This window comes from Triticum urartu, chromosome 3A (genome assembly GCF_056163025.1).
Source record: "Triticum urartu cultivar PI428250 chromosome 3A, HENAU_Tu73, whole genome shotgun sequence".
Lineage (NCBI taxonomy): Eukaryota > Viridiplantae > Streptophyta > Magnoliopsida > Poales > Poaceae > Triticum > Triticum urartu.
The window spans coordinates 626,457,233-626,473,890 of record NC_141875.1 but is presented as its reverse complement, the minus strand read 5'-3'; the positions used below and the strand labels follow the sequence as shown (position 1 = coordinate 626,473,890).

Here is a 16,658-nt window from a genome sequence, read left to right as displayed (position 1 = left end):
CCGACATTTTGAACCAGGTAATTGAATGCCTAATTTAAATTTGTACTTTGTTTAGCTTGAAAGCTATGCTGACGTCAGTGTCGGTTATCCAATATAGGCAAGGATAGATATTTTCAGGTGGAAAATATGTACAACCTTACTGCATTCAAATTGCAATGCGCTTCGTCTCGAATCATATAAGTTCCCCATAACGGTTAGCGCTACATGAAGAATATATCATTTATTTCATAAGTCTCATGATTAGAACTAACGCATCACTCTCTCTTATACAGAAGGAGGTGTACGATGCCCAGCAAGCAGTTCTACCTGATGCTTCAGAAGAGGACGTACAATTAGTCAACAATCCCAATGGTTCCAACGAACCTGACACATCCAACTCCCAGAAGGATACCGGTGCAGCCAACTCCCCCAATAATGGTGCACCCAACTCCCCCAAAAGGAAGAGAGCACGTGGACGCCCGAGAAAGCTAGTCGATCCCGAGTAAGCAGCAAAAACAAAGAGTCTTAAAGAACTGAAACTTAAATTTGACAGCAAGACCATAGCCAACCAAGTGTCTTCGTTACCATCACGGTCACGCAGAGAGCATAAACCAGCACCAGCTTTATTGAGCCCATTCAAACACAAATAGGTAGCATCAATTGATACATGCTCATGCGCATGCTCTACTTCTAGCATCATTTGATACACGTTTAGTTCTTATCAAAAAGTGGAAATAGGTACTTTTGGCAATCATGAGCATCCTCTACTTATTGCAATATCTAATGCATTGATACATGCTCATGCTCATGCTCTACTTTTAGCATCATTTGATACACGTTTAGTTCTTATCAGAAAGTGGAAATAGGTACTTTTGGCAATCATGAGCATCCTCTACTTATTGCAATATCTAATGCATCATCAGTACAAAGCTTGATTTGGCAATAGGTGGAATCGGCAATCATTTGCATGCTTTCATTTTGTCAAAAATCAATGCATAGTTCAGTTGTAATTGCTCATAGATATGGTAGGAACATGCTGAGTTATACACTAAACATAGTCATGCCAAGCTATAACTACCATAGTCATATTATGACAGTTCCTAGCATGCATCACCGTACAGCAGAATAACACAGCAACCATAACATAGACCACCGTACGATACTTGAGTTGCTAAGGCCTTGTACAATGCAAGGTGCTTAGGGGAGTTGCTTATAGAAATAAACCAGGCTTTTCTTAAGCACATGTGCTTATTTGTACAGGGTAGACGCATAACTAGGCGTCTCTCCTGTAGAAATAGACACTGGTGCTTCAGAAATACCCTGTTTATTTTTCTAAGCACCACCCTAAGCATCTAGCATTGTACAAGGCTTAAACATGCATCACCAAAATAGTATTAACAACTAGGAACACTAAACCAGAGTAGCAGCAAACTCTTAACATAAACGGCAGATCAACCACCTCTCAGCATAGGTTCAGACACACCATAGGACATCAGTTTTAGACTCCAACAACAAACAAACATACATAACATAACAGGACACGGCGGTCCTGGGGCAGCAGCAGCACTCTAGCAGCACATCACTTCTCTCCCTTCTTCAATGCATGTTGTAGGGCTCATTGACTTTGACAATCTCGAGGAAGCGTGCGTAGGCAGCATGTTTAGCCAGAGTACTAGCGTCATGCTTCTTACCATGTCCATTGCCAGTGCTGAAGGCATGCTGGATCATGCCATCTATGCCGCCACCGATCGACTTGCAACAGAAAGGGCACCCAATCTTGCCAAAGAAACGGTACTTGATCTTCCCAGCAATCAGATGCCTCAGGGTGTACCGGCTCTTGCTGTGCCTGCTGTCCATGCTGTAGTCCACGTCGTCGTCATCCTCCTGTGAATTAGTACACATAGAAGAACTCAGCTAATCTATTATGGTACATTGACTTTAATTACAATGTTTTGAAAGTACACATGTGTAACATGGCAACTATCTATTTGCTAGAAACAAGGCGTATGTGCACATACATAATTGAGCCAAAGAAACTGACATGCATAAATATGGACGGTGGAATAGTTGCATTTATAGATTAGTGCACAAGTAGTACATAATTAACACATGAAAGACTTCATGAAGTGGCTTGGTTTAATGATATTTGATACTTGTTACAGGTGTAATTCTTCTTGGAATCAGAAGAATGGCTTCATTATACTCCTCCATGCTTCACACAAGGGGGGTTTGTTCTATCTACTGGAATGAAGAAACCATTATTCTATCTGACAGCGGCAATACTGCTTCTCCAACATTGTTAGACCCTGATAAGTTTCGGAAGGAAATTGGTAAAGGAGCTATGGGGTGTCTCACTGCTCATATTGATGAGAGATGTGGCTGTGATCATCTAGATAACATACTGTGGAAAATTGGCTAGATGAAATGTTTTGATTTTTTGGTATCCAGTGGATATGTACTGTCAGCCCATAATTATTAAGGGAGCGATCACTTCCTTTACAAAATGGAAAGCTGTATAGAATTTGCAAATGGATCATCTATGAACATGTGTGCAAACTAATCATATATGAACATGTGTGCAAATTAATTCATCTACATAAACTAAAATGAATCAGGAACTGCAGCATTTTGTCACTGTCCTTGGGAAGCCAATGGAGAATCCTACCATATATCCATTGTTTAACCCACTTTTCATTAATGTATCCCTGCCATGAACATTTTCTTGTATTTGGGTTCATTACCCCACTTCTTTCATTAATGTATCTCTTGTCAAACTTATGCTCATCTAGTTAACAAGACAAACCCCAATGCCATGAAAAAAAATCAGAGTATCTGCTGGAATCAGAATGTGAATCAGATTTAAAAATCCACATCCAACATGAAGATCTATGCTAGATCCCTACAATCCTACATACGTAGAACTAGCACGCCCAAGTGAAATTGATGCTCATCTAGTTTACAAGAAAAACCTCAATGTCATGAAAAAAAACAGAGCAAAAAACAGAGTACTACCTCAGATAGCTCGTCGATGGCATCCTCGTCGAAGTCGCTGCCCTTCCTGCTATCTAGGTCGAACTCCTTTATGGCGTTCTCCTCCATGAGCTCTTCGATTTCGTCATGCACCTTCCGCTTACGCCTTCTCATCTCCTCCTCCTCCAGATATTCCCCGACCTTGTGCTCGCCGACGGGTGCCTCGACGGCTGCGATGGCAGCGGGATCAGGCACAACGATCGCTGCACCGCCAGCTTCCGCCGCTACGGCGGACTCAGCCGCTGCACCCACGGCTACAGCCACGGTAGCAGACTACTGTGCTCCGATGGTTGCCTCCGGCTCGTCCGCCGCATCTTCATGCCCGTGCTTCATCGTCGGTCGAAGACAGGAGGAGGGAGGCGTAGGAAGGGAGGAGGGTGGTGAGGAAGGAGGAGAGGGTGGTGAGGTGGTGACGAAGGAAGAGAGGGTGGGGAGAGGACGAGGGTTTTGGGGAAGAAATGCCCTGCTCCTGCCTCTTGGAGTTACCGAGAAGCCGCGGGTGCCGATTTGACTTGACACACCCACCCGGCCGTCCCCATTCCACGTGGGGATGTGGCGGTCGTGCATGCGGTCCTGCACCTCCTGCGGTTTGCCATCAATTGCTATCGGTCTCACAAGTGGGTCCCCTTGTCATCCACACAACCGAGCCACCACATGTACCACATTTTTCTTTCTCCCCGTCTCGACCACTCCACATTTTTCTTTCTCCCCTTCTTGACCAGCGCCGCCGCCATCGCCGCCATCTCTCGACGACCCCTCTCTTCGCTGCCGGTGCGCGGCCGCCGCCAACTCCGGCAAGTATGTGAGATCTCCCCTCTTCTTCCCTTCCCCAACCGCGTCTCCCTACGGAGGCGGATTTGAGCCGATTGGTTTGGACTGAAACTTAGTTTTTGGATTGGATCTTGATTTGGTTTCTATGGTTTGAGACCAAATCAATCAATTAGTTTGAGCCACCACTACCACCTACTACTGCTTCAAATCCAAGAGCCGCTGTTGCTGGCCGGAGCTCGTCGCCTCTCTCGAGCTTTGACGCCATGTCTGATCTAGATTCATGACGTGCCCTCGCGTATGGCTTTGTCCACGGTTTGAACCTTTGGATTCAATCCAAAAGTTGAAAACGGTTTGGACTGGGTTGGATGACGAGCATGTATAGTTCGGTTTGGTCTAGATTCTAAATGAAAATATCTGGATTGGTTTGGTTTTGATGTGTGCTGTGGATTGGACTGGTTTTAGTTTGGATGTCGAACTATTCCCAGTTTTAGATGAGACGGGCATTGCCATTGTCATTGGCATTGCTTTATTACGTAGATGATAGAAAATAGATTGATTGGCCATTGCCAGTATAGGTTATCACTATGATTTATTATATGTATGATCTTTGTATTGTACTATGTACAATTCAACTTAGAGTTCAACACGTTCTGTGTAGAATGGAGGAAGCACAATGTGGACGCTGCAACTCACGGTGCCGGACCAGCCTTTCTACTGCCACGCTGTTCGGCATCTACTTTCAGCCTTCTTTTGTTTTTGCAGCGGTAACAATTTATATGAACCTTCTGACAGTACATTCTTTTTGTTTTTTTGCTATTTCCACTAATGTATTGTGTGTGTTATTTGTTTTTATCTTACATAGATCGTACCATGCAATGTGACACCGTGACCTTCGATGCTCTTGGGGGCCCATACACTATGCAGGTCGAGAAGGGGCGAAAGATAACCCAGATAGGAGGAGATGATTGGGATCATTTCATCGCCCGCAACCGTCTTAGTGGGGGTGAATTGATCAGCTTCTCCTTCAGAAAAGATAGGCCCGGGATTTCTGTTATCTATCTAAATTTGATTCCGGATAGTGAGGATGAAGTTCATGAGGAGGAAGATGGTGCTGAGTCAGATGATGACGATTCTGATGATGATGAGAACCCACTTGTTGAATACCTGTATGCCCAAGGACTCAGACTGGGCGACGAGGAAATCGGCAACCTCTGGGACATGCTTCCGCTACGTGAAGACTACCTAGGGAAGCCATTCGTGACCCGCCTCACAAGGACGAATGTTAAACGGCATATCATGGTATGTTACTTAGTGTGGTAATTACATGATATACATGCTTAGTTAGTGTAGTAGTTCATATGATATGCATGTAGTACTGTGATGAGAGGCCTAGTTTAGAATTCATTTAGTGAAGAATTTTATGACATGCATGTAGTGTAGTAATATGCGATGATATGCTTAGTGTACGCAGTAATCTAATGATATGCCTAATTACTGTAGTAATTTGATGCTTGGCGTATAGTGTACTGATGTGATGATATATATGCTCAGTGTTGAATCCAATGATATATGTGTCTTGAAGTGTATGCTTTGTTGATAATTGCACGTGACATGATCATATATCATGTCAACTGTTTTGCTATTTCCACTAATGTATATGATCATGTCAACTGTTTCCAGAAATTACCTAAGAGGTTACTTGATAGTTGTGGCATCGACCCGGACGAAGAAGGCATGGCTGCTGGACTACGCCTTACCAGAACGGGCTCCATCACCAGCTGTGCCTATGCAGTGGACACGGACGGTCGCACTGTCTTGAGCAGGGCAGGGTGGAAGAAGTTCCTTCGTGCCAAGAATCTTCGGGTAGGACAGGCCATCCTACTCACTGTTGCGAACACCCGTCGCCATGACTTGAGGATGATGATCACCATCCACCTCATTTAGAACTGTGGTGGGCCATGTATCAATCTGAAATGGACTTGGTATGTTAGCTCTTGTTTGCGAGTACTTGTCGTGTATTACCGTACCTATATGTACTCATATTAACTGGTACCTAATGCTCTACTAGCTATGATTATTCCACTGTGTGATCTTTTATAGGCTGTAGTGTGACATGGTAACTGTTATATATGGTGGAGGCTTGTCTCTAAGACCTTGTACAATGCAAGGTGCTTAGGGATGTGCTTCCACTGTGTGATGTTTTGTACGTGCCAGGTTGTAGTATGAAATGCTAACTATTCTATATGGTAGTGGCTGGTCTCTAATTGGACCGACATGTTGAACTAGTATCAATGGTAGAGGCGTTTCGTTATGCGCCACATCCAACAGTTCACATAATTAATTATCCAAAGATTAAGGTATGAAACCCTTGGTCATACATAGCAACATTTCGTTCCTAAAAATTAAGGTACTTCCACATTCAAACTAACTAATACTACAAATTCGAAGGAACTACTTAATACATTAACAGCACATAGGGAAGTAGCCCTGGTCCAATGGCTTGAGAAATGACGAACAAAAACTGAAAGAAGAAGGATCAGCCAGTAGCAGCACCATCAACCTCCCAGCCTCACAACTTCAGCCAGCCTGGTGAACTCCAGGTTTTTTCCTGCAAAACACACATGTGATGTTGGAGGCAAGAAAATAAATATGCCAGGGGTCTTGTCATGGCATCTAATCGCACGGAATGCTAGTACAAATGATGGAGAACAAAACATCCAGCATGAGCAAATTCATAGGAGTTCTAGATCCATGGATACCATCAAGAAAAAATGCTCAGTTTTAATTCAGACACAAGACTAGGTGAAAACATGCATATGTCATATCAGCAACATTGATATGGCATCTTTGCAAGCTTGGGTCAGTGACTTGTCTTGTGTGTCATGGCATGACAATAATTTTAACAATAAATAGACATGAAATTGACCCAAACTCATGTACAAAGTTAGGCCATATGATGCATGGATTAATTCACACATAAATGACAAAATGCCAACTTTGTATAGAATTTGCAGTACTGAAATATTTCAGTGTGTACTGGTGTGTACTGAAACTGCAGTAGTGAAATAATTCAGTGTGCATCGGTGTGTACTGAAATTGTAGTAACGAAATATTTCAGTGCCTACCGGTGTGCACCGAAATATTTCAGTGTCTACCACTACAACATTACAAATTTTGCCTAGGGCAGTACCGAAATATTTCAATGCCTACCGGTGTGTACCGAAAAATTTCAGTGTCCACCACTACAACATTACAAATTTTGCCTAGGGCAGTTTCGAAATATTTCAGTGCCTACCGGTGTGTACCGAAATATTTCAGTGTCTACCACTACAACATTACTAATTTTTCCTAGGGTTCATATGATGCCTAGGGTTCACATACATCATAACCCATCCTCCAAATCCATGTACTCAAATGTTCATGCAATTAATTGAGATTAAAATGTCATCTAGCATTCCCTCTCTGAACTATTATGATCAGTATCACCACGATGTAAGTACGAGCAGTAGAAAGATGAGGAGTGGGGAAGCTTACTCTAAACATAGCTACCGCCGCCGTTCAGACGAGGAGAGCGGCGAGGGAAGCGTGGAGAACGGCGGGGAAGCGAGGTCGCGACCATTGTCCTCCTCATCTTGCGCTTCGAAGTCTCCGGTGACTCGGTTGGAGGCTGCACAATCTGCAACGGCACCTCGTGCACGGTGGGTTCCTGATCCAGTGGATGCTCTACCCTGGATCTGAACGCCCACCACCTCCGCCTGGTCCACTCGCTGGACGAATTGGCCTGCTCCATCGCCCAGAGGAGGATCTCGATCTTCTGAATCGGTTGCGCGGGCTGGGGGAAAAGCTTTGCCCTCTCCTTCTTCGTCAAATTCTTGAGAGTGGCCATTGCCGTCCAGCTCATTTGCCTTGTGTTATCAAACCAAGAACGGATCTTCCTCAACCTGGCCAACTTGACCTGGTCGCCGCCGGCGATCTCCACGAAGTCGGTGTTCTCGTCGCCGGCGATCTGCTCGATCTGCTACTCCATCAAGGTTCTTGCATGGATGGAAGAGGGGGCTGGATGTGGAAGATGAGAAGAGCAAAGTTGCAGCCGCAAGAATGAGGAGAAGGCTAGGAGATGGTCGCGGTTGTAATGGTGATGGAAGAGGGGAAGGACCACGGCGGCGGCTTTGCGTTGGACGAGAGGGGCGGTTGTTTTGCATTGGACGAGAGGGGCGGCGGTTTTGCATTGGACGAGAGGGCCCCACCTTGTCATATATTTCCTAGGACTAAAATGCCCCTAGACTAATTGTACTTTCGAGTACTTTCGAGTACTTTCATCTACGTACTTTCGAGTACTACGTATGTATGCGTCGTTAGATCAAGACAAACGAACGGCTCCAAAAAATGCCAACTACTGTAAAAGTTGTATTTTATCATATAATCCAAAGGAACTGGATACCTTGTATAGCACAGAAAGAGTTTGAGCAGTTGGATTTTTTATCTCACCTATGTGTCAAAGTAGTCCAGCTACCTGATATTTATATTTCTCTAACTACTGCCAAATCTAAGTGTAAGGCCATTCTCCCACGTAGGGCATAATTATTCCTGATGAAACCATTGTACATGTAGTAGGCAGGAGCAAGATGTTAGTTCTAGGTTGCAGACTTCCCATAGATAGATTCAGTAGCATACTTTAAGAAGGTACTAACTTGCAAGCCCTATTCTATGAGAGAAGCGAATAAGAAAACAGTAAGTAAACTATACTGTGTGACTTTTATGTTTTAACAAACAACAATAATTCAAGAAAAGATGTGCTGAGCTTCCAGAAAGAAAATATTCATGCATTTGTAAAGGTTCATGATTGAATGAGCTTTCATCCGAAGTGAACAGTATTTGGTTAACTCTGGACAAAGAATAAATCAAGAAAAGATGTATTGGATTTCCATAAAGAACATATTCATGCATTTATATAGTACAAAAGAGAACCTCCACTGCAATTGCAAATTCTAGCGAGCCTATCCATGCCATGTTATCCCATTTTTAGAAGAGTAAACACCATTTAGAACCCCAGAAATTCCACGACAGAATCTCAAAGGCAAAGGAAAAGGTTTACTTGTCTAAAGATAATATGTTCAGAGTTTGTTCTCAAGAAACTGATCTATGACCCATACAAACTCACACAGATGACTGCATGAGTTGGAATATTTGGATCTATATAAACACTTGGTGTGGGTAAGGTGCGCTACTAATTAGGCTACTATACTTGTTATTTCTTTTTGGCAATGTTGGTATAGCATGTGCATAGCAGTGTTACTGAACTTATTTTAGCGACAAGACAAGCAGTACAGACGAGTGACAGGTCCATGTTGCTGGTTAAAAATATAAGACACGGCAACCAGTGCACATTCAAAAACCAGAGCAAGTGTATGGGTTTCATAGATATTAACAGGTTGCATAAACAGAGAAGCAACAGTTTTATAGGGTAGAAGACTGATCACAGAGACACGAAAAGTGGTTCAAACTAAGGGGTATCAGTCACTTAATTATAGCAAGTATTTTCCCTAACATGGGAATCTGCTAAGAGTATAGATTAACCCTGAAGCAAATCGATGGTTAACTTAACTAAAGCTAGCTCCTATTTTTATGAACTAAATATCAAGTAAAAAGTAGCAGTCACTCATAAATTATTTGACTAAGATTTCTTCATGGGATCCCCTAGTCCAGGGTTGTACCTGATGTTGATGGGGATTGAATTTGGTTTGTGCATCTCCGTGTATTTTTTTCCTCACCGGCATCGATCTAGACAGCGGGTGGTGATAGTCTCAATCATGGCTGTTAAAGTATGTATTATAGGATGTATACGGTGTACATATAAACCGTATACATGTGTGGGCATGTGCATGTTGTAATCAGGTAGTTAGGATATGTTTAGGTTGATCTCTATCCTTTGTATAGATTATGACTTGGAGATCAATCCTACAACAACCTAACTACCTAAACCCTGTAATCTCTTGTGCCTATAAATAACACGCAATGCGTTCCTACTAAGGCATACGCTTAACCCATCTTTACATGGTATCAGAGCCTCTCCTCTACGCACATCTCTTGCGCCGCCAAAACTCCTCGTGCCGCCATGTCTTCCTCAAGCTCCACCGCAGCCTCTCCATCCGTGCTGATCCCCATCGCTGAGAAACTCCATCGCTCCAACTTCAACATCTGACGTGCGCAGGCCCTGGCCACGATCTGTGGCGCTGAGCTGGTCTCCTACCTCGATCCAGAGAGGGAGGAACCGGCGCCCAAGCTGTCAGACAAAGACGGCAAGGTCACCGACGTGCTGAACCCGACATATGAGATCGACAGGGCTCGAGACTCTCAGGTTCTGAGTTTTCTTTTCAATTCCATCTCACCCCCTGTGATGGTTCAGATCACAACTTGCACCACGGCGTCAGCAGCATGGACTACAATCACGGAGATCTTTATCTCCCAGACGCAGGCGGCCATCGTCAATACGAGGATGGCCCTCTCCACCACCAAGAAGGGAAACTCCACCATCGCTGAGTACCTTGGCCGCATGAAGGCCCTCAGTGATGAGATGGCTGCCATCGGCAAGCCGCTCACAGACGATGATATGGTGTCGTATATCCTTGCTGGCTTGGATTTCGACTACATGTCATTCGTCTCCTCCATCTGCGCCAGGACCGTCCACATCAAGCCCAACGAGCTCTACGCGCAACTCATCAGCTTCGAGAGCCGCCTCGCCATGTTTGAGGGTGGCAACTCGTCGTCCCACTCATCCGCGAACGCTGCCTCCCGTGGCGGTCGCGGTGGCTTCCCTCGCGGCGGAGGCCGCGGCAGGAACGGAGGCGGCCGTGGTCACAGTGGTGGCCGTGGCAACGGAGGCAACGGCGGCCGCGGGAACGGCCACGGTGGGTGTGGCCTAGGAGGCGGGGGACGAGATGAGCTCCCTGAAGTGTTCTGCCAGATCTGCAAGAAGCCGAACCACACGGCCATAGAGTGCTACCGGCGCTTCGACATAGCATTCACCAAGGAGAAGAGCGTGAGCGCCGTGTCCAACTCCTCCTACGGCGTCGACACCAATTGGTACGTTGACACAGATCACATCACCGGAGAGCTCGACAAGCTCACCATGAGGGAGAGATACAACAGCCATGATCAAGTGAACATGCCCAACGGAGCAGGTATGAAAATTACTCATATTGGTCAAGCATATGTTCGTACTCCCACCTGTAATCTTCATCTAAAAGATGTCCTTTACTCACCTAAAGCCACAAAAAAATCTTGTTTCTGCTCATCGTCTATCTCAAGACAATAATGTGTTTCTTGAAACTCACCCTCGTTTCTTCTTCATTAAGGACAAGGCAACGAGGAGCACCCTCCTCCACGGCAGGTGTAGAGCCGGCCTCTACCCCCTATCATCAGCTTCTTTAGGCCCGGGCAGGCATGCTTTTGGTGCCACCAAGATCTCTCCGTCAAGGTGGCACGATCGACTAGGTCATCCGTCTTTGAAAATCGTCCAGCATGTTCTTAGCAAGAACAAAATTCCTTTTTCTGTTCATGAGTTGAATAAAGAGGGGGTGTGTGATGCATGCCAACAAGGCAAAAGTCACCAACTTCCCTACCCGCATTCTAGTAGTTTTTCGAATGCTCCTTTAGAGCTTATTTACTCTGATGTATGGGGACCTGCCCGTGATTCTACCAATAAAAAGAACTATTGTGTGAGCTTTATTGATGATTTCAGTAAATTTACGTGGATATTTCTTCTTAAGCATAGGTCAGAGGTCTTCAAAGTGTTTCATGAATTTCAAGCACTTGTAGAAAGACTCTTTGATCGCAAAATCATCACCATGCAAACCGACTGGGGTGGTGAGTATGAGAGGTTAAATTCCTTTTTTCGCCAAGTTGGCATCACACACCATGTTTCCTGCCCGCATGCTCATCAGCAAAACGGCTCCGCCGAAAGAAAGCATCGTCACATTGTCGAGGTTGGCCTCTCACTGCTAGCTCATGCGTCTATGCCCCTCAAATTTTGGGATGAGGCATTCCTCGCTGCCACGTACTTGATCAATCGCACACCAAGTAAGGTGATCAATCTTGAAACTCCACTAGAAAAATTATTTCATGAAACACCAAACTATCATGCTCTTCGTACGTTTGGGTGCGCATGTTGGCCTAACCTTCGTCCTTTCAATGCTCGCAAGCTTGAATTCCGCTCCAAGTAATGCGTTTTCCTTGGCTACAGTAACCTTCACAAAGGTTTCAAGTGTCTAGACATAACTACTGGACGTGTTTATGTTGGAAATATGCCCTAGAGGCAATAATAAATTAGTTATTATTATTATATTTCCTTGTTCATGATAATCGTTTATTATCCATGCTATAATTGTATTGATAGGAAACTCAGATACATGTGTGGATACATAGACAACACCATGTCCCTAGTAAGCCTCTAGTTGACTAGCTCGTTGATCAATAGATGGTTACGGTTTCCTGACCATGGACATTGGATGTCATTGATAACGGGATCACATCATTAGGAGAATGATGTGATGGACAAAGACCCAATCCTAAGCCTAGCACAAGATCATGTAGTTCGTATGCTAAAGCTTTTCTAATGTCAAGTATCATTTCCTTATACCATGAGATTGTGCAACTCCCGGATACCGTAGGAGTGCTTTGGGTGTGCCAAACATCACAACGTAACTGGGTGGCTATAAAGGTACACTACAGGTATCTCCGAAAGTGTCTGTTGGGTTGGCACGAATCGAGACTGGGATTTGTCACTCCGTGTAAACGGAGAGGTATCTCTGGGACCACTCGGTAGGACATCATCATAATGTGCACAATGTGATCAAGGAGTTGATCACGGGATGATGTGTTACGGAACGAGTAAAGAGACTTGCCGGTAACGAGATTGAACAAGGTATCGGGATACCGACGATCGAATCTCGGGCAAGTGTCGTACCGATAGACAAAGGGAATTGTATACGGGATTGATTAAGTCCTTGACATTGTGGTTCATCCGATGAGATCATCGTGGAACATGTGGGAGCCAACATGGGTATCCAGATCCCGCTGTTGGTTATTGACCGGAGAGTCATCTCGGTCATGTCTGCATGTCTCCCGAACCCGTAGGGTCTACACACTTAAGGTTCGGTGACGCTAGGGTTATAAAGATATTAGTATGCGGTAACCCGAAAATTGTTCGGAGTCCCGGATGAGATCCCGGACGTCACGAGGAGTTCCGGAATGGTCCGGAGGTAAAGAATTATATATAGGAAGTGCTATTTCGGCCATCGGGACAAGTTTCGGGGTCACCGGTATTGTACCGGGACCATCGGAAGGGTCCCGGGGGTCCACCGGGTGGGGCCACCTGCCCCGGGGGGGGCACATGGGCTGTAGGGGGTGCGCCTTGGCCTATATGGGCCAAGGGCACCAGCCCCAAGAGGCCCATGCGCCAAGAGTCAAGGAAAAGGAAGAGTCCTAAAGGGGGAAGGCACCTCCAAGGTGCCTTGGGGAGGAGGGACTCCTCCCTTGGCCGCACCCTTCCTTGGAGGAAGGGCCAAGGCTGCGCCTCCCCCCTCTCCCTTGGCCCTATATATAGTGGGGGGAAGGGAGGGCAGCATAACCTAAGCCCTGGCGCCTCCCTCTCCCTCCCATGACACATCTCCCTCCTCCCGCAGCGCTTGGCGAAGCCCTGTTGGAATCCCGCTACTTCCACCACCACGCCGTCGTGCTGCTGGATCTCTATCAACCTCTCCTCCCCCCTTGCTGGATCAAGAAGGAGGAGACGTCGCTGCTCCGTACGTGTGTTGAACGCGGAGGTGCCGTCCGTTCGGCGCTAGGATCATCGGTGATTTGGATCACGACGAGTACGACTCCATCAACCCCGTTCTCTTGAACGCTTCCGCGCGCGATCTACAAGGGTATGTAGATCCACTCCTCCCTCGTTGCTAGATGACTCCATAGATAGATCTTGGTGACACGTAGGAAAATTTTGAATTTATGCTACGTTCCCCAACAGTGGCATCATGAGCTAGGTCTATGCGTAGTTTCTATGCACGAGTAGAACACAAAGTAGTTGTGGGCGTTGATTTTGTTCAATATGCTTACCGTTACTAGTCCAATCTTGATTCGGCGGCATCGTGGGATGAAGCGGCCCGGACCAACCTTACACGTACGCTTACGTGAGACCGGTTCCACCGACTGACATGCACTAGTTGCATTAGGTGGCTGGCGGGTGTCTGTCTCTCCCACTTTAGCCGGATCGGATTCGATGAAAAGGGTCCTTATGAAGGGTAAATAGCAATTGGCATATCACGTTGTGGTCTTTGCGTACGTAAGAAACGTTCTTGCTAGAAACCCATAGCAGCCACGTAAAACATGCAAACAACAATTAGAGGACATCTAACTTGTTTTTGCAGGGTATGCTATGTGATGTGATATGGCCAAAAGGATGTGATGAATGATATATGTGATGTATGAGATTGATCATATTCTTGTAATAGGAATCACGACTTGCATGTCGATGAGTATGACAACCGGCAGGAGCCATAGGAGTTGTCTTAATTTATTTATGACCTGCGTGTCAACGTAAACGTCATGTAATTACTTTACTTTATTGCTAACCGTTAGCTGTAGTAGTAGAAGTAATAGTTGGCGAGGCAACTTCATGGAGACACGATGATGGAGATCATGATGATGGAGATCATGGTGTCATGCCGGTGACGATGATGATCATGGAGCCCCGAAGATGGAGATCAAAAGGAGCAATATGATATTGGCCATATCATGTCACTATTTGATTGCATGTGATGTTTATCATGTTTATACATCTTATTTGCTTAGAACTACGGTAGTAAATAAGATGATCCCTCATTAAAATTTCAAGAAAGTGTTCCCCCTAACTGTGCACCGTTGCGACAGTTTGTTCGTTTCTAAGCACCACGTGATGATCGGGTGTGATAGATTCCAACGTTCACATACAACGGGTGTAAGACAGATTTACATATGCAAACACTTAGGTTGACTTGACGAGCCTAGCATGTACAGACATGGCCTCGGAACATAGAAGACCGAAAGGTCGAGCATGAGTCGTATAGAAGATACGATCAACATGAAGATGTTCACCGATGTTGACTAGTCCGTCTCACGTGATGATCGGACACGGCCTAGTTGACTCGGATCATGTAATCACTTAGATGACTAGTGGGATGTCTATCTGAGTGGGAGTTCATAAGATGAACTTGTTTATCCTGAACATAGTCAAAAGGATTTTGCAAATTATGTCGTAGCTCGCGCTTCAGTTCTATTGTTTAGATATGTTCCTAGAGAAAATTTAGTTGAAAGTTGATAGTAGTAATTTTGCGAACTAGGTCCGTAACCTGAGGTTTGTCCTCATTGCATCATAGAAGGCTTATGTCCTTAATGCACCGCTCAGTGTGCTGAACCTCGAACGTTGTCTATGGATGTTGCGAACATCTGACATACACATTTTGATAACTACGTGATAGTTCAGTTAAACGGTTTAGAATTGAGGCACCGAAGACGGTTTTGAAACGTCGCGAAACATATGAGATGTTTCGAGGGCTGAAATTGGGATTTCAGGCTCGTGCCCACGTCAAGAGGTATAAGACCTCCGACGATTTTCTTAGCCTACAAACTAAGGAGAAAAGCTCAATTGTTGAGCTTGTGCTCAGATTGTCTGAGTACAACAATCATTTGAATCGAGTGGGAGTTGATCTTCCAGATGAGATAGTGATGTTTCTCCGAAGTCATTACCACCAAGCTGCTAGAGCTTCGTGATGAACTATAATGTATCGGGGACATATAGGATGATCCTTGAGATATTCGCGATGTTTGACACCACAAAAGTAGAAATCAAGAAGGAGCATCAATTGTTGATGGTTGGTGAAACCACTAGTTTCAAGAAGGGCAAGGGCACGAAGGGATACTTCATGAAACGGCAAATCAGCTGCTGCTCTAGTGAAGAAACCCAAGGTTGAACCCAAACCCGAGACTAAGTGCTTCTGTAATAAGGGGAACAGCCACTGGAGCAGAATTACCCTAGATACTTGGTAGATGAGAAGGCTGGCAAGGTCGATAGAAGTATATTGGATATACATTGTGTTGATGTGTACTTTACTAGTACTCCTAGTAGCACCAGGGTATTAGATACCGGTTCGGTTGCTAAGTGTTAGTAACTCGAAACAAAAGGCTACGGAATAAACGGAGACTAGCTAAAGGTGAGCTGACGATATGTGTTGGAAGTGTTTCCAGGGTTGATATGATCAATCATCGCACGCTCCCTCTACCATCGAGATTGGTATTAAAACCTAAATAATTGTTATTTGGTGTTTGCGTTGAGCATAGACATGATTGGATTATGTCTATCGCAATACGGTTATTCATTTAAAGAGAATAATGGTTACTCTGTTTATTTGAATAATACCTTCAAATGGTCTTACACCTGAAATGAATGGTTTATTGAATCTCGATCGTAGTGATACACATGTTCATGCCAAAAGATAGTAATGATAGTACCACCTACTTGTGGCGCTGCCACTTAAGTCATATCGGTATAAAACGCATGAAGAAGCTCCATGTTGATGGATCTTTGGACTCACTCGTTTTTTGAAAGGTTTGAGACATGCGAACCATGTCTATTGTTGTATATGCATGAAGAAACTCCATGCAAATGGACCATTTGGACTCACTTGATTTTGAATCACTTGAGACATGCAAATCATACCACATGGGCAAGATGACTGAAAGCCTCATTTTTCAGTAAAATGGAACTAGAAAGCAACTTGTTGGAAGTAATACATTTTGATGTGTGCAGTCCAATGAGTGCTGAGGCGTGTAGTGGACATCGTTAT

The 16,658-nt window shown here is 44.9% G+C and overlaps 1 pseudogene; it reads left to right on the top strand.

The window, feature by feature from the left end:
* The first annotated feature begins 10,372 nt into the window (after nt 1-10,372).
* LOC125549676 (small nucleolar RNA Z247) lies at nt 10,373-10,511 on the top strand (annotated as a pseudogene).
* Nucleotides 10,512-16,658: the final 6,147 nt, after the last annotated feature.